The following is a 21091-nucleotide window of genomic DNA, read 5'->3' as shown; positions in this document are numbered from 1 at the left end:
AAAGGATAAGACACCAAAAAGATAAGCTGGGAGACATTTAAAGCAGAACATCTCATTAAGTTTAAAACTAATGGAGTTTATAATATAGGTAATGAGGAAACATGGAATGTTAAACAGGGAGATGATTTCATAAAAAGAGTGCTTTAGGAATCAGAGAGTACCAGAATTTTAAGAAACTTTGGCACTTTTTTGTAACAAAAATGCTTTAATTATAGGGAAAAAAGAAGAATTTGTAAAATAAGTTATTTTACTCAAGAATATATAACTGAAGGGAAAGTAGCAAAGCAGTAAGATAAATAAAATTTAAGGGACTAAGATTGGAAGACTGTAATAGTTCAGATGGATAATGAAGAGATCTTTTAGTAGACTAGTAATATTTAGAATAGCAAGAAAAGAATAAAAATTTCCTCCATAGGGCTCCTGGGTGAATGTTCATAGATGTAGGGCAGAGAACACAACAGAAACAAAATTTCCACATTAAAAGCTGAGCTAGATGGTGCATGCCTATAATCCCAGCAACTTGGGAGGCTGAAGCAGGAGGATTGCAAGTTCAAAGTTAATCTCAGCAATTTAATGAGACCCTAAGCAACTTCAGTTAGACCCTGTCTCAAAATTTAAAAAAATATAAAAAGGGGGGGTTGATGTGGCTCAGTGGTTAAGCACCCATGGGCTTAATCCCTGATACTACTACTACTAATAAAAATAATAATCCATTATAAAATAAAAATAAAAACTGATACAATTGTGGATCCACTAACATTATTGTAGATACAAAATGTTAAATGAATGTTAAGATTTTAAAGTGTAAATTAATGACAGTGGAGAGAAGCCTTATGGCACATACTGAGGTTATGTAACACTGGTTGCTTGTGAGAGCAAAATTCTGCCTAAATTCTAAGGGCCAGAAGATCTGAAAATTTTCAGTTACAGCTGAAGGATAATTTGATCAAAGCAGAAGAAAATGAACATAAATATGCTTCTTATCCTAGCAGACATATCAAGCAATAAAGAACATTGGTGTTTATGCTACATTTATAGTTGGAAGTGAAAAAATTATATGGGGAGAACCAACTTTTATTTTCTATTCTATGGTCTTACACTGATCACTCTTCACTCCTCTTAAAATGTACAGTTGTAGCATGTATAGTTCTGAATTTCTGCCTATTTTGCACCAACAATGCTTGTACTGACTTTCCTCAACCTCTGTAAAGTTCTGAAATGTGAGCATAAAGCCTACCATTGAAATGAACCACTATGGAATTGGCATGCCTGAGTAGAGATTTCAAGAGTTCACTGCCACTTAAAAGCAAGGAAACTATTAATTTCTAAGGCTCTATATTAACCTGCAACTGAATGTACCTAGCAGGTGTTACCCAGGAAGCTGTGTTTCCTCAGAATTAATGACATGCCATTATTGTAGCAATTTTTCTAAGTTTTGAGAGTGTCTGTAATTAAGAAGTTTAACTGTACTTAAAATGATCTAAAGTGTCATTAGTCCTGCGCTAAATCATTCCAGATTACTGATTTATTTGCCAGTGAAATTATCCAGGTAATTTTCTCAGCCTGACTAATGTAAGGTTTCACCCATGAACACTCCTCCTAGATAAAGCTTAGGGTTTTCTTTGCAGGAAAAAAAAAAAAAAAAGGTTTTGAAGCTCCACAATATTAGATGAAGCTTTTCAGTCCATTTTCTTCACTCTTAAAGCATTTCCTCTTCGAGGAGTTGCACTAGATCAGAGGTTGCCATTAAATTCAAGAAATATTTTGTCCATTTTCATGTAATCTGGGAAGCCTGCCCTCAAATATGATCATAACTGAACACCAAAAGATCTCTGGATGAAGGAGAAAATCAGCCCAGCCCTCTCCAAACCTCCAGTACTCCCTGGTATAAGAAATCTTTAGGTCCTTCTAATTTCATTATTTCTAAAGAATACTTCCATTTCAAGTGTTTGGTTCATTATCATATTTTTATTCTTTATATTCTTGCCCTAAAAGCATTTAAAGAAGTGAAGTTCTTACAAATATTAGGGAAAAGAAAACTAGGATGCAAATCTTGTGTTTGTATGTGGTCCAGTTTATTGTCTTAAAACAAAAATGGTCATGAGTAAAATACTTAGAATTGGTATATCATTTTATGCAATTTCCAGTGCGATAATGAGAGAACATAGATAGGGGTTCAACATAAAATCATTGTTTTTATTTAGGTTCTTGTCAATGCCTCACTTTGTTATGTTTAACTTTCCCACTGGCTGTTCTAATTCAGTCAATTTAGGTTTAGAAGAGTGACCTGGTAACCAGCCCAGAACTGTGACTAGATTTATCCTGAGTTTTATTGGAATGATAAGAGATAACAGTGCTAAAATTCAGTTAGACAAAGAACTGATATAGGGTGTAAGACACAGGTATGTGAAAAGGAGCAACAGGATTCTCTTTAAAAGTCCACAATCCTAAAATTTGTGTCATCATAGCTCACCCCTCCTTGCCCTCAGGCAGAAATTAAATTGTTTAGTATGTATTGCCCACATTTTACCCTTTCTAGTGATTTCATTTCTCTGGGACTTTTGTGCTTCAATCTGAGTTCAAAATGATCTGTCCAAAACAACTATGAAAATACTTCTGCATAAAACACTTCCTTTAGTGCCTCTACGTTTGCAAGTTTTTGCTATTTATTTATACAAAAACATTAAATGAATATCTTCATTTAGATATAGGAGTCCAGGTTGGAAGTTATTTTCAGTCTTTTAATGATGCTCCATTGTTCTTCTGCTTACATAATTTTCATTTAGAAGTCAGCGGTGGTCATTCTGTTGCACTTTGAATTTAATGCAGTCCCCCATGCTTTAGCTCTCCTAAGATTTTTTTTTTTTTCCTTTTTTTTACTTTTGGACATTTTTTCTGCAATATGCTCAAGTGTAGTTTTGTTACATTTATCTTACTTGGAATGTTTGGGGTTTGCTGACTGTAGTTTGAAGTCCTTTATCAGTTTTGAAACTTCTTATGTCTTGCCTATTTATTTCTATTCCATTCTCTCATCTCCTTCTGACACTTCAATTATATGTAGAGGTTTTGATTGTGTTTCATATACTTTGTTGATACCTTTCTATTCTTTTTATTCTATTTTTTTTGTACTTTAATCTAGATATTTTCTAATGGTGTATCTTCTAGTTCACTAATTGTATCAGTAGTTTCTAATCTATGATCAAATTCATCCACTGAGTTTCTAAACATTCTGTTCTGTTCCACTCATTCCTAATTTTCTATTTTCAGTTTTGTACTGTAATTCTTTCTTTGAACAGATGAGTCATATCTCTATGATTCTCTTTCTTAATAATTTTTTCTCTTATCTCTTGGTCATTTGCTCCTATAATCTGATAAGCTTGGTAACATTTTACTGAAAATACTCATGATATATAAAAAATAAGAGAATCTGAAGATCTAGATGATGTTTTCTTTCTCAAGATCGACACTGAACAGTATAATGTCAATTAAGGATACATTTTTTATAAATTAATTTAGATTAAATTAAACTTAAAATAATTTCCTGTCATGGTAGTCACATTTCAAGTATTCAGTAGCCACATGTGACTAGTGGCTACCTAATTATATAGCATAGGTATAGGATGTTTCCATCATTATACAAAATTCTTTTGAACAACTTTACTCCAGAGAATTTATTTTTACTTCTAGAAGATACTTCGGTCTGTGACCAAGATAAGTGGGGGTTTCACTCTTTGCAAAGGTTGATCTTTTTCTGGGTGTTTTTACTCTTCAGGTGAAGCCTTTCAGGTTTCCCAAGTGAAATTCTGAATCCAGAAATCCTAAAATCCAGCTCTTTCCTCTTCTCTATAAACTTTTGTCTCTGTAGCTCCATTAGACTGTCCAAAGGTCTGTTACCTGCACAATTTCTGGGCTATAACCTCCTGCTTGATCTCCAAGTTCTCAGGTGTCACTAATAAGCAAATGCATAAAAAGACAAAAAAAAAAACAACAACTAGTGAGCTTCCCTCAACACACATTCTTTCTCCTGGGACCTTAGCTGATTAGTACTATCAATACTAATATCTCTTAGATATCTAAATGTTTTTCTTTTTGACTACAGATTTTCCATCATAGCCATAAGTAGAGTCTTCCATTCTTTCAATAACTCCCTGATTTCAGGTTTTCGTCCTCCCACAGAAGTGGAAATATTGAAATATTTTTGTCCAGGTGAGTATTGACAGTTTTGTTATCAGGTTCAATGACCAATTCTATCCTCATCTCTATGAACTCACAGCTACATTTGAATGTTTATATTCAACTTCCTATTTGGATTTTCCAATTAAAAATTCAATAGGCATCTAAAATTTAATGAATCTTGTTATAAACTCTTGACCTCACCATTATGCTTTTCTTTCGAGTTTTCCTCACTTCCATAAATGACTACTTCATATAGAATTCCAAGTGCACCCAGCAAAATACTTTGTAATCCTGACTCTTCTTCAGAGGTTTATCATTTCATTCAGTAAATCACCCAAACTTTGCACTATAGACTATGCCATAAATAATCTGTCTTCCTTCTACCTTTTTAAACTTCACCTCCATCCATCCTTCTCTCTCACTCTACTCTCAACCTACCTGGTTGTCTTCTTACATCTTAAACAATAAGAGAAGTTTTCTTTATCAGGGTCTATTCTACCTATTCCCTCAGTCTGGATATGCTTTGCTGAAATATTTATGAGATCTTAGCTGAAATGTCATTCTTTGCAAAGGCTTTACCCAATCAGGCCATGAAAATTAGTACCCCTCCCAACAGTTTCCATACCTTTACCCTGTTCTATTTTCTTTGCTCTTGTCACAACCCAACAAATTACATCTTTCTTCTGTAAGCACTATCAGAGCAGAGATACAATTTATTTTTATTATTGCTGTATCCTCAGTGTCAGTCACATGAATATAGAAGAAAATGCATCCCCATTTTACAGGTTATCAATGGGAAGAAGAAAGAAGTTAAATGATTCAATCCAGGACACACAGCTAATGAGTAGTAAAGCTAGAACTGAACCTACTAGCTGGACTCCAAAGTCTGTGCTCTTAGCTACTTCACTGCACTCTCTCTCCTAAAGGAGGGAGCTATAATTAACAACCTCTGCCATGTGAATCCATCAAACTTCTTTTGCCTACAAGAGTTGACCCAGAAATCCAAAAGAAAACAACATCATCTAGAAGGCCTCAAACCCTCCCCGAATCCTGTCTGTTATCTAAAAAGATGAGAGCATGAGAGAAAGATTTCTCCCCAGTAGGAGCAAGATTGAGGCTCCTTTCTTATCATTAGTATTGTCAATAGTAAGATAAAAACAATAAATATCCAAGAGAAGAGGAAGAAAAAATAAGAAATGCAGGGACAGAAAGAGTGAAGGAAGGAGGAAAGGGGAGAGATAGAGATAGAGATAGAGAGAGATTATATAAGCTTTATGTAGATTTAGATTTTAACTTTCTCAAATTAAACAAAAACATAACAAAATATAACTCTATAATTGAATAAATATCCTTTTCAGGGATTTTGGCTCATTAAAAAAGGGGAGAAGGTTATAAAAGTAGTCATCAATTCTATGTCTAGAAGCCAAACCATATACCCTCTCTTTATCAGTTTTCATTGGTAGGATAGACAGAAGAAAGACAGAGGAAGATGGAACTCTGATTGGAGAACAGAGGGACCATGTAACAAGAAAACCTATCTCCCGGGAAGACTCAGAGAGCAAGCAAAAGAAGAACTAATCAGAAGAAGCTTATGGAATCTGTCTGCCAATGGCTAAACTATTATAAATGAGTGTGAAGCTCAGAGACTTGGAAATAAAGATTAGTAGAGGCTAGCAGTCTACCTCAGTTGTGTGTTTAAAATCAGAGCTTAAATAATTTTGCAGAAGTGACACAAAATCTAGTCAGAAAGGAAGAAAAGCATCTGGCCCATGTTTTACATGTGTCTTTATTTGCAAATATTTCCTTTGCTCTAAAGAAGGGCCAAGGGATTTGAGGTCACCGATTTCAGGTATGGGCAATTTTCTATGTATTTGATAACTTATTTACATTTGAAGCTAAAATCTGCCTCTTTATAATTTCACCAACTGGCACAACTTTTGCCTTGCAGAGCTGCAGTGATCAACTGTGTCCATCTCCCCAGATACCAGTTCTTCGTGTATTTGATGAGAGTTCATATTCCCCTACAGAGCTCCTCTATTTTCTGTTCTTTGTTTTTTTCAATTCTCGTTCTAGGTAACAGCTAGATATTTGGATCATAAAGTCATCTTGCTTAGATCTCAAATTTGATTAAATGAACAGAACCACTACTATATCCCTGGATCCATTCTTATCCCTGATTTTCTCATTTGCCAAGGAGCCATCTTTGACTATTCTTTCTCTGTGCAATTCCAAATTATGCAATCACCATGTCTTAATGAATGTTACCCCATTTTTTCCCATTCATTCTCATTCCTCTGGAATACATGCCAAAATTACCTGTCCTGTAAACTTATAATTGATCTCATCTCCAGCTGCATATTTTTACTAAAAATTGTCAGTGCTTTCTTACGACCATTAAATAAAATGTAAATTGCTTAACCTAGTACTTGAGGTAATCCACACTATGGTCTGATTTCATATACTTTGTCTTATACTAGATATCTATATCAACAACAATAATCATTATTAAAGTGTATTGGCTACTCCCGAATCTCTACTTTCTTTGTTATAAGTCAGACCTTCTAGAACTATGTTATCCAAATGGAAGACATCAGCCACTTGTAGCTATTGAGCATTGAAGTGAGGATAGTTCAAATTAAAATGCATTGCAAATGTGAAATATATATTGAATTTTCAAGACTTACTATGCAAAAGAATGTATTGTGTTTTACTAATTTTATATTTATTATATGTTGAAATGATAATATTTGGATATGTTAGGTTAAATGAAAACTTAAAATTTCTTCTACTTGCATCTTTTTAACTTTCATTATGTAGAGCTTGGGAAATTTAAAAATCATGTGTAGCTTGAATTCTTTTTTTTTTTTGGTACCAGGGATTGGACCCAGGGGAACTGAACTACTGAGCCACATTCCTAGCCATTTTTTTATGTTTTATTTTGAGACAAGTTCTCCTAAATCACTTAAGGCCTATCTAAATTTCTGAGACTGGCTTTGAACTTGAGATCTCTCTGCCTTGGCCTACCAAGCCTCCAGGATTACAGGCATGCACCACTGAGTCTGGCTGCTTGAATTTTTGACGCAACACATTTTTATTGAAGAAACTGCTTTAGCATGACAAATAAGTATATCTATAAGTATATAGAAATAAAGATATTGTCTTAAAAGAATAACAGGATGTGGGAATGGGGTTTTGTTTATTTTTTTTCAAAACAGACTTTGCCATTATACTTGTTTATAATAAAAAGCATCATGTACCCCATTTGTGTACAATGAATCAAAATGTGTCTGTAAAAATTAAAAAAATTTAAAAATCTTAAAAAAAGCATTATGCTTAATTAAATTTTAAAATAATCATACCCCTCTCCCAAGATAAATTTCTATACAAAACCTTCAGAAATCCCAGCCAGAAGTAATTTCTCCCTCATTTGATTTCTTAACTCTGTGACTCTGAAACCTGCTCCTTATAGAACCACTTGGAGTATACATTAAGAATTACCAGATGCCCTGCCCAACTGAATCTAAATTTCTGGGTAAAGGTCCAATATCATTTTTTATAAAAGCTATGTTAAGGGATGGAGTTGTGGCTCAGTGGTAGAGAGCTTGCCTAGCACGTGTGACACTGGGTTCGATTCTCAGCACCACATATAAATAAATGAATAAAATAAAGGTCTATCAACATTAAAATTTTTTAAAAAATAAATAAAAGCTATGTTGATAAACAGCAATGAACTGTGCATATAGCACTTAATAGATGCTTTTTTGAATGGTAATTTGTCTACTTGTTACTTTTATTTCTTTTACTGGATTTAAGAGATGGATCTTTGTGTCTTCCATGATAGAAAATTTTATACATAATAGATCTTCCATAACTATTAAATGCATGTGGAGAAGTTCAAAATCATTTCCATAAATGAAATCGTTATAGGTAGATTTAGTTAGTTGTGTGTGTCAATTACTGAGTTAAGCTCTTACTAGTTCTCATTCCTTGCCAAATCCTATGGTGTAGGTTCCATTAGTAGCCCCATATTTATGAAGATGAGAAAATTGGTGTTCTGAAAATTAATCAAAATACATGTGACATCCTAATAATTAGTGACAAGGTCAGGATTTGAACACAGGTGCAGATGATTGCAAAGCATCAAAGATTAATCACTATTATCTTGGAAAAACAGCAGGCATTATTCTTTTGTATATTGAGTGCTACCAAAATACAGCCCAACCAGAAGGGTAAGACATCCATAAAGTAGTGAAAAACGTGCCCTTTGTGACTGGATTCAGTCATGGCAGTGAGTTAAAAAGAAAGTTGGTATTGGGGTGATACAGAAGTGCACTTGAATGTGTTACAGAAAACTTACACTCACATTTGAGGGGAAATCTTCGAATGGTAGCCCAATAAATTATATGCAAGGCTGAATTCAACTCACCAAACGTTCATTGAGGACTCCGATGGGCCGGCCACCATGTAGTGTCCTGAGCACACAATGAACTGGTGCCTGACACACAGCGGACACGGGGAACAGTGAACACGTGGTTGAGTTCATGAATGCCTGAGTAAAGATTTACGGGATGGAGTTCCCACTTTAAAGATACTCGCATTCAGATGGAGAAAACCTTCAGGTAATGAGATAATTAGAGCACAGTTTGATCTCTGTTACCACACAGCTAAGTTCAGAAGGGAGAGAGGACATAAGAACATAAAAGGCCACTCCACTGAAGACTTCTTGTGAAGGAAGGGGGTCACGGTCTATAATCTCTTGCATAGAGAGGAAGGTTTCCAACTAAAGAATCCTATGGAATACTTCTACTTAAAATGTCCAGGACCCAGGAGTGTGCCCAGCTATTTTTAATTAGCACTGTCAATAGGAAGCATGTGTTATCTCATGGAATGTAATGCTAGCCAGGCAGGAAGCCAAGGACGTCAAAGGGTTGCCCTTAACCCGCCTTTTCCCCTCCCTGCCTGCGTTCAATCAGTGGTAAACTCCTGCCTAATATTTCTCCTTAATAGCTTTCTAATCTGTCCCCTGTCGTCCCCATCTCCCTTGCTACCACTGTAGGTTCAGGTTCCCATAAATTCCCTCCTGGATTACTATGCCAGTCTCCCAATAGGTCTCCCTTGCCCCTACCTTATCTCTTCCTTCCACCCTGCAGCTGGAGAGAACTTCCTGAGGAGCAAAGCTGATCACAGTCCTCCCTGTCTCTGAATCTTAAGTGGTTCTCTATTGCACTCAAGATAAAATGTAACTCTTTCTTTGATAGAACCTTCGGGTCTCTCCTTGAACCTCTTCTTTGATAGCCTGTGCCAGCTATGGACTGAATTGATTAGGTATCTTGACTCTTGTCCTGGTGGATGGTGTTTGCAAGCTTAACATCTGCTGGCACTTCAGGTTAAATGTTCTACACTCCCCCTCCCCCTTCCTTCGCCATGTTTCCTCCTACTCACCCTTCAAATTTCAAGCTCAGGTGTGGTTTCCTTGACAAGCCATTCCCTGCTTACAAAGTCTGGGTCGAATCTTATAATAGAGCAGTTATTTTATTGCATTAGAATTATTTTTCCCACTTGAGTCTGAGCATCTCATGCTAAAAAGAAGTCAGTGTCTTATATTTCTAATGCCTAACACAGCCCCTGTGGGATAGTGGAAAGCCAAGCAGTGTTTGCTTGGGTAGCCTTTATAGTCAATCAGCCCTGTAAAAAACACCCTCTCTCCTTAAGTAGGCACAAGAATCAGATTAGGGAGGCTACCTGAGAAACTTTGTGCAAGATAGAGGTTAGGCGAAGGTTGAGAATGGAGATCTATAGACAGGCCAGTAAAGGGAGGGCTACTTGGCAGTATTTATACAATCAGCACTAACTGAATACACTACAGAAAATGATCTTGGCACGAGAAAGCTCTCCCCTGGCCAGTTCAATCAGTGCAAACACTGTCCAATCCGTCACTTAACTGGCCACCTGGAAATACCTATCGTCCCCAAGGATACATGGACAGCCAAGATTGAAGAAATTTTTCATCATCGATGAGTTTTTTTTCCTAAATCCTCTGTTCCAATGACAAGAATGTGAAAGTATGTAATCCTCTATACAAACGACAAGAATATAAAAGTCTCAGTGTGATGTGAAGTTCATATCTTATTATGTATTACATTTTAATTAGAGAGAGTGATATGGAAGTTAATAATGTGAAATTGTTGTGGAAGAACTGCTACTATTATCTGTAAAAATACGAGACTGAAATAAAATTACAGAAGGGGAAATATCACACCTTTGTTTCCAAAGAATTTGCATTGAGCTCAAAGAGAGCAAATAATGAGGAATGAAAGGAGACTTTTGTCATTCAGTGATTTCTCTGATCTGCCAAAATGTCAAATAATCCATTTAATCAATCAGAAAATTAAAGAATGTGACAAACCTCAAGGTAGCTGGAGATTACAGCTGTGCAAAGTACTTCAACTGTAGCATGAAGCTATGTCACAATAGCAATTACTTAATGACTCGTTTTTCTATAACTTTGTTGTTGCAAGAATATAATTTTAGTTTCAAATTAATTGCAGCCTTGCTCTCATTTGAATTTTGTGTACTTTATTTGAGGATGTTTACATAAATTCTTTCAACTTCTACTTTAATGAATCTCATTTTTGTAGAAGGACCATGTCTATTAAAAAGAAATTCTCACTATGCGTTAGCCAAAAATGCAATTATAATCCTCAAATCTATTTCTGGGAATGCTTATGAGATCAAGTTTTGGAGGCGATTTGAGTTTTTTTGCAAAGAATCATGAAATATTCTGATAACTTAATCTAGGATGGAGAAATCATTCATTCAATCATTCAAGAAATGTTGTTGAGTTCCTGATCTAGACCAGGCTTTCTGGTAAATTCTGGAGAAAAATAGGGATGAAACTAGAAACAGTCCTGCCTTCATGGAGCGTAAGTTTTACTTGGGAAGAAAACCATGGATTAATCTAACAAAATGAAAAATGTTTTAGAAAGTTGATCGAATGGCCTGAAAGAAATGAACTTTGGCGGAAACAAATAGCAAATGAACCCAACTGGACTGATGAGCCAGTGAGGTTGCATTATGGAAAGAGGAGTCTGATGTTGGAATAGATGTTAACTAGACAGAGAGAGGTCAAGTGTGGGCTCTGAGAAACTTCCAGATGGAGACAATCACGAGTGTAGAGGTGGAAATGTGTAAACATGCTTGAGGACTGAGGGACACTAACAGTGCAGGCCATTGTGGGGACATGGCCTTTATTTCAACAGTGTCAGAAAACCATTAAAGGGTCTTCAGAAAGAGAAGCTGTAGGCACGTGGGAATTGAATTTGAAGAGCTAAGTCTGGCTGCACTGTGAGGCTGGAGACACAGAGAGGATGCAGAACCAATTGGAGTTGTAGGCTGTTGTAGTAATTCTGCTGTGTTCACCTGGGGTAGCAACAGTCGAACAGAGAAGTAGTTGCCCTTAATGGATATGTAAGAGGAAAACATCACTACATTTTGGAACTAGATCAGAAATGGACCAAGAACTATATCAAAGATTATTCCTGAATTTTACCTTATACAAATGATATAACATGCTGAGACAGGAAGCTATGCAGGAAGCTCAGGTTTAGGGCGGAACATAAGTAATTTGTTTTACACATGTTGCAAGCAATATAACTTTATAACACTCTAGTGGCAATGCTTAGAAGGCCGTTGTATATGCGGATTTGGAATTCAGATGAGAGAGCAAGGAAAGAGTTATTGAAGCCACAGGCCTGAAGGAGATTTTCTAGAGAGAAAAGAGGACCCAGGACCAGGAAAAGACCAAGAATGTTGAGTAACTTCAGATCAAATATCTGGGCAAAAAACAGAAGAGCCTGAAAAAGACATAGAATGGTAGCCAGACAAATAAAGAAAAAAACAAGACACCATTGTGTTGCAGAGGCCAGAACAACAGAGAAGCGAATGGGTGAAATGAGGATTTAAATAGTTCATTAGGCTTGGCTATGTGGAGGTTATTGGTGATCTTAGCAAGAGCTACTTACGACTGTGAGTCATGGGTTATAAGGAAAATTGGAGTGAACTAAGAGCTAGTAGGAGGTAAGAAAATGGAGAGTATTCTTATGATCATAACGTTAACTTAGGGGTATAACATGGACTATGCTCCAGGCACTATTTTAGGTCATGCTTTATTTAATTCTTACAACAGTCCTATATGAAACATCTTGCCGTGGCTGAGGATGTAGCTCAGTGGTAGAGCACTTGCCTAGCAAGTGTGAGGCCACAGGTTTAATTTCCAGTACCACATACACGGGGGGCGGGGGCAGACCTCGTGGTTTTACTCTTCCCTACTGAGAAAGTGCATGAAGTAGGGGAGAGATTTATCTAAGGAAGTAGCTGAGCTTTAGGGCAGTAGCTGGGCAGCCTTGGGGTCAAACTGTCCTTTGCATTTAGAGGGAATCCCTAGGATTGCGCATGTAGCAATAGGAAGTATATTTTTATCCCCTCAAGGCAAGAGAAATGGAGTTGCAGGAGATACTGAGCTTTCCTCAGCTAACCAACGAAGATCGGAATGAAAAATATTTTGTGCAAAAGTTATCACCCTCAGCTGAAGAATACCTTTTAATTTCATTTTTCCCTCCTTTAAATCAGTCAAAGGAACTACCTTGAATCCTTCTGTAAGGCATTGGGGAGTGGGAAAATATCAGTTCTGTGCATTCTAGCTTATTGAGAGTGAGGAAATTGTGTACTTCCCCGCTGAAAACAGAGTTAAATGTACTTCTTCAGGTTTTCTCAGATCCCCGAAGGAACCCGTTTTTTGAAGGGGGACCAGGAACTGAACCCAGGGGCGCTTAACTACTGAACCACGTCCCCAGCCCTTTTTTATCTTTATTTTTGTGTTTTGAGACAGTGTCTTGCTTAGGACCTTTCAAAATTCTGAGACTTACTTTGAACTTGGGATCCTCCTGCCTCAGCCTCTTGAGCTGCCGGGAGAAACCACTTTTTATATTCATTTTCACAGTGTTCATACCAGTTTTACCCCTCACTGAGTCTGTGCTTCTCCACCCCATGTCATTAGTTCCTGTGAGGGACCCCGCCTCTTGGCAACATCTCTATTCCTTACACAGACTTGGCACAAAAATCAGTGAATGCACTTAAGATCTCCATCCCAAACTTCAAGTGAAATGACAGTCTTGTCCTTTAGCTGTCAATTTCCAACCTAATAACCTTGCATATTTTATAGTTCCTTAGTGCTGCTAGAGTTTATCAGAGCATTTCTCTTATGGATGTCTTGAGCTGACCCTCAAAAAATCTGAAATGGGAAGGATGGGAATTATCTCTGGAATACGGATGAGTAACTTGGGCTTCCTGGAAGCAAGTGACCTCATGGTCACACATCTGGCCAGAGGGTCATTATAATGCCATTGTCCTGTTCACCAGCTTCCACTGCACACCCCCCTCTGTATTCTGTAATCAAAAGTTCCCATGAATTGCAAAAGGGTGGTTGAGTCTCCTTGAAAAAACTCACTTCTTCATTCCCCTGTATTCTTGATGTCACATGCCCTCACAAAAATAGGACAGAGGCCCTCTTCAACTGCATTGTCACACAAGCAGATAGGGAAACTCTGAAACTCTTCCCCACAGGGACACAGGGACCCTTGACACTTTGCTGCCCTCATGGAAGGCAACAAACTTATTGCTCTCATACTCAGAGGACACTTTGCCCTGATAGGACTCTCCTCTCTGCCTTTTCCAGCATCATCCTGATCTTTAGTAAGAATTATGAAAAAAAAAAAAAAAAAAAAACAGAAAAAAACATCAACACAGGTGAAGGAAGTAGGCGAGTGGAGGGGCTTCCGGGATTCTTCCTTTTCTGAGCAAGTTTAGCCACTGGAGAACACAAAGAAGTGGACAGGGAGGGGTCAGATGGTGCAGGGCCACTACTTTCTGATCTCAAAACTCTGGGAAGTTAGGAGAGAAGAGATCCTATTGTATCACCATAAATACATATGGGGCTCCGGATAGTATCTTAATGACTGGCCCTCCCATGTGAGCCTGCCTTGGGTTTGAAGACTGACATCAAAGATAGGATGAGAATAAATCAAAAGGAGCTCAATCAGTCCCACACAATCCCTCCAAGCCTTGGTTTCCAATTCTTTTAAACAAACAAACAAACAAAAAGGATATTAATCTCCTAGTGAGGTCATTGAGATTAATCGAAATAAAGTATGTAAACCACAGGGCTTCTAATAGGCTATTGGCAGATTATTGTTTTCTTAGTTCCTAAACATATGGAGGGGGAAGATTATGGAAATGGAGAGATGGTGAGACCTCTTACAAGAAAGCTATTTTCTAGACTCAAGAGGCTATGACTGCTGACAGATGTTGGGAGTCCACTGGCTTAAAACACTTGGACTTGATAAAACCAAGTGATGATGTGCTGAAATTGTTTTCTGTAATCTGGATAAGAGCAAACCATAACTAAGAAATGTATGAGGTAAAAATACAATTTGCAAAATCATATGCAAATCATATGCATTTATGCAAATCTAGGTTTCTTTCAGATAAACCTCAGGTCTTTCTGTCCTTGAATTTAAAATTATTTTTGACCCCTACACATATCCCTCTATACAGTCAATCATAGTAAGCAGTTATGAAGTTCATTTGTTATCGTTTCCTTTGGAGTTCTCCTGTAATTTTTTAAAATATATATGTTTTAGATGTAGACGAACACCGTTTATTTATTTTTATATGGGGCTGAGGATTGAACCCAGTGCTTCATATGTACGACTCAAGCGCTCCACCACTGAGCTAGAGCCCCAGCCCTTTCCTGTCAATTTGAGTCATTTTTTGGTTTTACCTGGGCTCTTACATTCCCTTTAGAGACATTAATGCCTATTGGTAAATATATTGCAATCTCCACAAATAGTTTGGAATTTCAGAACTTCTGCATTTAGGGTAGACACCCAGGGTAAGATATTGATTCACATACTAATGGTTTTTATCAGAACATGGTGCCCCATTTAAACTATCAACTGATTTATCTTCCAAATCTGTCTGGAAATAAAACAGCTCTGTTAATTGTCCTTGTTTATCGAGGCTGTTAACTATGATTTGACCTCCATCTATGGCACTCTTGTAACAATCCAGTTCACAAGTCAGGTAAGAACATCTTATCTGAAAAGAAATCTTATGAAGTCATAAATATACATGTGGAAAAAAATACAGGATCAGGTTTGAAGATTTTGAGGGAAAAGCAAAGTATAGTTCCAAGGTTTTTATCAATTTATATTTCTCTATGGAAGAAATGAGATTGGGAGATTACATGTGCTTATCTGTGAAGAGAGATGCTGATATGTCTCTGAAGGTGTATGTAAATGTATATACTGGTTTATCCATCCCCACCCCCTCCGCAGGATAATTTTGGGTTGACTCTCAAAGAAGCACCAGATCTCCTTTTTAAATAAGACCATCTCTCTAATTGTTTTATTTCTCTTCAAAGAAATTTAAAAAGTGCTACTAGTTTCCCGATTACCTTGTAACTTTAAGAAATTCAGAAGGAAGATAAATGTGAAGGAACCAGATTGTTCAAGGGAGACTAAGATAAACAGAGGCCTCTAGAACAAGTTAGCACAGTAAGCAGAACGGGGTGTACAACTTGAAAGTTACATCCTACACATAAACATATCTAATCTCTCTACATCAAGAGGTGTACTTTTGTGGACATTTTGACATTCATTTTAATAAGGAACAGGTAGGCATGATATTTGAGGGATGGTACAGCGTGCTCTGATTCCTGTGGGCTGACTCAGAGTTTCCCTATATTTTCAGGTGCTGGTTTGAGAGTCAGAAGTTCTGAATCCCTCACTCTCAGCCTTGCTAGTGTGCGATCAAACAGCTGCACGTGACATTTCCCATATGTAGAACAGTGGCATTAGTAACTATCATTTATGGCTTCCCTTCCATTTCCAAAATAATTTCTGTCATTTTAGAAATCTAGATGAAAATTGAAAAAAAGGGGGAAAATTTGACAGATACTCTCAGAAGGAATAAAGCAAAAGCGAGGAGATAGCAAGACAAACTGGTTAACTTTTTAAAGAAATCAGCAAAAAACTCATTTTCTAAAAAAGTCAAAAACTTTCTGATGTTTACCTCTTAAGTTTGAGTCCAGGCCGGGCAACTTAGCAAGACCTGGGCTCAAAATAGAATGTAAAAAGGGCTGGAGGCTGCAGTTCCATGAGAGAGTGCTTGCCAAGTATGTGTGAGACCCTGGGTTCCATGCCCAGTACCACACGCCAAAAGGAGGGGTGGGATTAAAGTTGATGGGCAAAGATGCTTCGAAGTGTTATTTATGAAATGGGGAATTTAAAAGCAATGCCAGGTGTGTCATACAAGAAAATAATGGTGGAAGCGTGGTTAACTCCTGAGGTGAGAAACAGAAATGAGCCTTTGTCACAGAGTTGTGTAGTGTGAGCCTCTGGACACATGAGTGCTGGGAAGTGCCATGTATGTACTGACTTCATTCAACAAACACTAGAAGATCTATCCTGTGCACAATTCCAGGCTCTGTGGAACCAACCTAGATGTCCTTCAATTGATGAATGGATAAAGAAACTGTGGCATATATATACAATGGAATATTACTCTGCCGTAAAGAATGATAAAATTATGGCATTTGCAGGCAAATGGATAAAATTGGAGAACATCATGCTAAGTGAGAGAAGCCAATCTCAAAAAACCAAAGGACGAATGATCTCGCTGATAAGCGGATGATAACATGATGGGGGGTGGGAGGGGTTAGCGTTAGGGTTAGGGTTAGGTTTAGGGTTGGAGTTAAGGAGGGGGGCAAGAATGGAGGAAGGAAGGACTGTATAGAGGGAAAAGAGGGGAGGGAGGGTGGGGGGAAGGAAAAAACAGAATGAATCAAACAACATTACCCTATGTAAATTTATGATTACACAAATGGTATGCCTTGACTCCGTGAACAGAGAAACAACATGTATCCCATTTGTTTACAATAAAAAAAAAAAAAAAAAAAAAAAAAAATTCCAGGCTCTGGAGATGAGGCCATCAAAAAAGAGGCAGATTCATTCCCTGACCTCCTGAAGTTTGTGTCCTAGAGAGGTAAGATTTTTAAAAAGTAGGTAAATGGGTAGCCTATCAGATGCCAAAAAGTGTCATCCATGAAGCAAAACCGGAGTTAAGGCTTGGGGGTCTGAAGAGGAGGAGACAGGACTGTTTAGAAGATGGTTAGGACAAGTCTCGCTGATAAGAGATTTTTGAGCAGAGAGCTGGGAGCGGGGAGACAGAAGGGTAGTTGTTCAGGAAGATTCTAGGAAGAGGGAAGAGCAATTTCAAAGGTTCTAAAATAGAATGTTTGGTATGTTCTTGGAAGAACCAGTGAGGCTGGAGGATGAGCTGGTGGAGAGAGTTCCGGGAGATGAGGTCAGGAAGATGGAGTGAATTCCAGGTCACGTGGACCTTGTGGATCTCTGTAAGGGCAATTGAGTCTTCAATATTTGTTGAGCCTTGTGTATCACCTGATTTTGGACTACCAGTAAGTTGCTTATGTACTCTCTCCTGAAATATACTCCCCAAATATTTCTAACTCTCAAATATTTTCAACTCTTTTTTTCTGTTTTTGTAATGCCCAATTAGAGATAGGAAAGAGAAAATAGCTAATGGAATCAAACAATGAACCACGAGGACTAATATTATTGCCTTAGGCTGGTCAGCTTATTTTGCATTCTTTGTGATAAGGACTAGAGGTGAAGGGAAAGGGGAGGAGGCCCAGCATCACTGACCTTCATCTCTGGATTGTCATAGGTCTAGGAGTCTCATTTTTGAAAGGCTATGAGAAGGGCCATCTGGTGGAATAGTGACAGATGTTCTCAAACCCCATCCCACTCATCAGCCTTTGAATCCCAAGTCCAGCCTCTAAGAACAAGATCTGTGGCATTCCTCTCTGGAGTGGCTGTCCTTGGAAGATTTGATTCCAATAATTGATTTAGAAATGGAAAATCGGAAGCTCATAACCAGTGGTCATGGTGCACCCAAATTCCCGGACTCTGCTCTCAAAGGTAGGCCCACTTGGATCCAGAATCAAATCTCCATTTCAGTTATGCCTCACCAGCACATGCAGGTGACTTTGGTGATAAAGGCAGGCAAGAGAGAGTTGTGGGGGGGTGGGGAGAGGGCAGCAGGACCCATTCCCACCCATACAAACAGCTCAGAGTATGTATCTGGTTGTTGAAACCAATGTTGTGACTACAAATATCAGATTATGCTATTTGAACCATGGAGTCAGGGTGTATGGTACCACCCAGAGAATAAGAGAATCCTGAACTCTATCTCATCTTCTTAGGATGCCTCACAAGTTCATGGTACCATTTGGGATTTGAGTGTGTTGGACAGTGTGTGATTTCCCCAAACTCTGATCCCACAGATACCATCCTCCATTGACTAACGCCATGTTGGTGGTCCAAACCTCTGATGAAGAGAAACATCTGATGGGGCACAAGTGCACCCTTGTCTCTCTCCTGATGCTTGGGTCATTTGCCTGTGCCACTGCAAGATGGAGACTTACTCATTTACTTGCCGAGTGAGAGCACTATTCACTGCTGCATTGTGCTCCACTGGCCAATATAGGTAGCCTCCACTTTACACAGGAATGAATACTCTGTGAGATTTACGGCCAACCCATAACCCTTCTGAGGCCAGTGCTGTCGGGAGGTGATGAGCCCTTCTTGCGGACAAGAAGTTTTGCACAAGTTGTCTCAGAGTTACATCAAGACTCGGGGTTTAAATACAACCCTACAAGAGGAAAGGAGGGAAAACGGAGTGCATATGTGGCTGTCCTTGAAATCACAGGCCTGCTGGCAGCTTGTACTCACCCTGTCCCACTTGGGCAATGGCTAATTGCAGCCCACTGAGACTCAGCAATAATTAGTTAATCTCAGCGTGTCCGTTGAAATCTACTATCTGCTTCTAATGGCACTTGTAAAGATATTTAGAAGTAAATATATTCTCCAGGGTAGAATACTTTGTATGTTGGAAAAGCTTTTCATGAATTCCTTGACAAATTAATTTTCAAATCTTTGACTCTTGCTCATAGAAATTCGGCTGCCATTCTAACTCCTGATGGTCTTTCCTTGATTCCAGGGAACTTTGCTAGCTCTGGATCCCTACTGTACTTTTGTCTATGCCATTCACGTTACATTACATTCTTGCGTGGTCTAGCACTCTACTGTATTGCAAACTTAAACTCTTCTCATTCTTAAGTGGGCCTTTACTCATGTTCGTGTGTTTACTCTGCTTCCTAAACTTAAAATACATTTCTCATTGTGATGCAGCCTTTTACTTTTTATTTATTTATTTTATTGTTGATAACAGGGATTGAACCAGGGGTGCTTAACCACTTAAACCCCAGATCTTTTTATTTATTTATTTTGAGACAGGGTCTTGCTAAATTGCTTAGGGCCTCATGAAGTTGCTGAAGTTAGCCTCAAACTTGTGATACTCCTGCCACAGCCTCCTGAGTTCCTGGGATTACAGGTGGGTGCCATGGCACCTGGCCAGACTTTTGCTATTTAATTATCCTCCTTGTTCTCCCTTCCTTCCACCCACTCTCTTCTTTTCCCCTTCATTTATTTGCAAATATTTGAATATCTCCTAAATATTAGGGACATTACAGGACCTGGGGATACAGGGATTAGTTTAAGATTTAAAAGACAAATTCAATTATAATAGAAGAACTCTGGAGGTATGTGTGGTATTATGGATTTTCTTCACTATATTCGATTTTTGACAACAATACACTTACATTATTCTGTAATCTAAAGAAGTTTCAGTATGTGGGTACTTGTAAAGTCCTTCTCCTTATCACCATTATTCTACAGATTTTAGCAAGTGTCAAATTCTAAATTTTATAGATTTAAAATAAGCATCAAAGTTAGAATTCAATGCACAACAATTTCTCCACATTGATATGCAAATCAAATGTGGGGAGGAGGGACATGGTTTTCTTGGCACCGTGAGTAGTTTCTAAGGAAAAGGTAACTTTTGTCCTCTTAGGGAACTCTAGATGTTTTCAAAGCACATCGCATTGTATGGAGGAAATGGAGAGGCAAAAGGGAACACAAATAATTTTTATTAGAATTCTCATTGAAAAATACAGAAAGCCAGTAAAAATAAGTATAGGTCAATATTCCATATTAAAACAGTTCCAGCAAAAATAAACATACAGAAAGCAGTCAAAATAAATACAGTTGAGCAGAAAATATTAAATAATTCAAGTAGAAAAAAAATTAAACCATCTCTCCAAACTGGGCATTTAAGGCCCATATGGAAAGGAGGTGGAATAAGACATTCTCGAAGAAGCCTTTTCTTTCTCAAGGTGCTGCTTAGATCCAAAGGTGTTGTCTTAGACTAATATCTGAAGGAAGGGCAGGTACAGGAGGGAGAGAGAAGGGAACAGGAGGAGAGGGAAGGAAGGAAGAAAAACTAATATTTCATGAACTTTTAAAAAAATCTAATGTTAAGCACTTTGTTAGGCACTATATGCATTTTATCCTCCCAACAGGCTACAAAGTAGAAATTGCTGCTACCCCATTTTCAAGATAAGGAAAGAAGCCCACAGTTTAAATCACTCGCTCCAGGTCACAGAGTGGACCCACTGTAGTGGGCACCACTAGAACCAATTCCATTCCAAAGTACTCCTTCCTTCCTCTGTGCACTGTCCCACGCCCTGCAGTGGGGAACAGCTCAGTGGGTTTAAGGCTCTCAGGAGGCGTCGCTCTAACCCATACCACATATATACCTTTATTTATTTATTTATTTTTTGGAGCTTGGGAGTAGAGAAATCTGGACCACATTTCCAAGAAGGTAAATATGATTTGTCTATTTCTTCTCTGTTTCAGAAGAAAGACCTCAACAGTTG

At 38.0% G+C, this 21091-nt stretch overlaps 1 long non-coding RNA gene across 3 annotated transcripts in view; it reads right to left on the bottom strand.

Moving 5' to 3' along the window:
* Nucleotides 1-3710: 3710 nt before the first annotated feature.
* LOC306662779 overlaps nucleotides 3711-21091 on the bottom strand; it is a 44077-nt gene continuing 26696 nt past the window's right edge. For 2 of the 3 annotated variants that reach the window (XR_013764245.1, XR_013764247.1), the window contains exon 6: nucleotides 20287-20587. This is a non-coding gene — a long non-coding RNA (uncharacterized lncRNA). Of the gene's footprint in view, nucleotides 3950-20286; nucleotides 20588-21091 lie in introns of those variants that run through there. The other variant, XR_013764246.1, reaches the window with a different exon arrangement.

This window comes from Sciurus vulgaris (assembly GCF_902686455.1).
Source record: "Sciurus vulgaris genome assembly, chromosome: 5".
NCBI lineage: Eukaryota > Metazoa > Chordata > Mammalia > Rodentia > Sciuridae > Sciurus > Sciurus vulgaris.
This window is presented reverse-complemented; position numbering and strand designations above follow the sequence as displayed.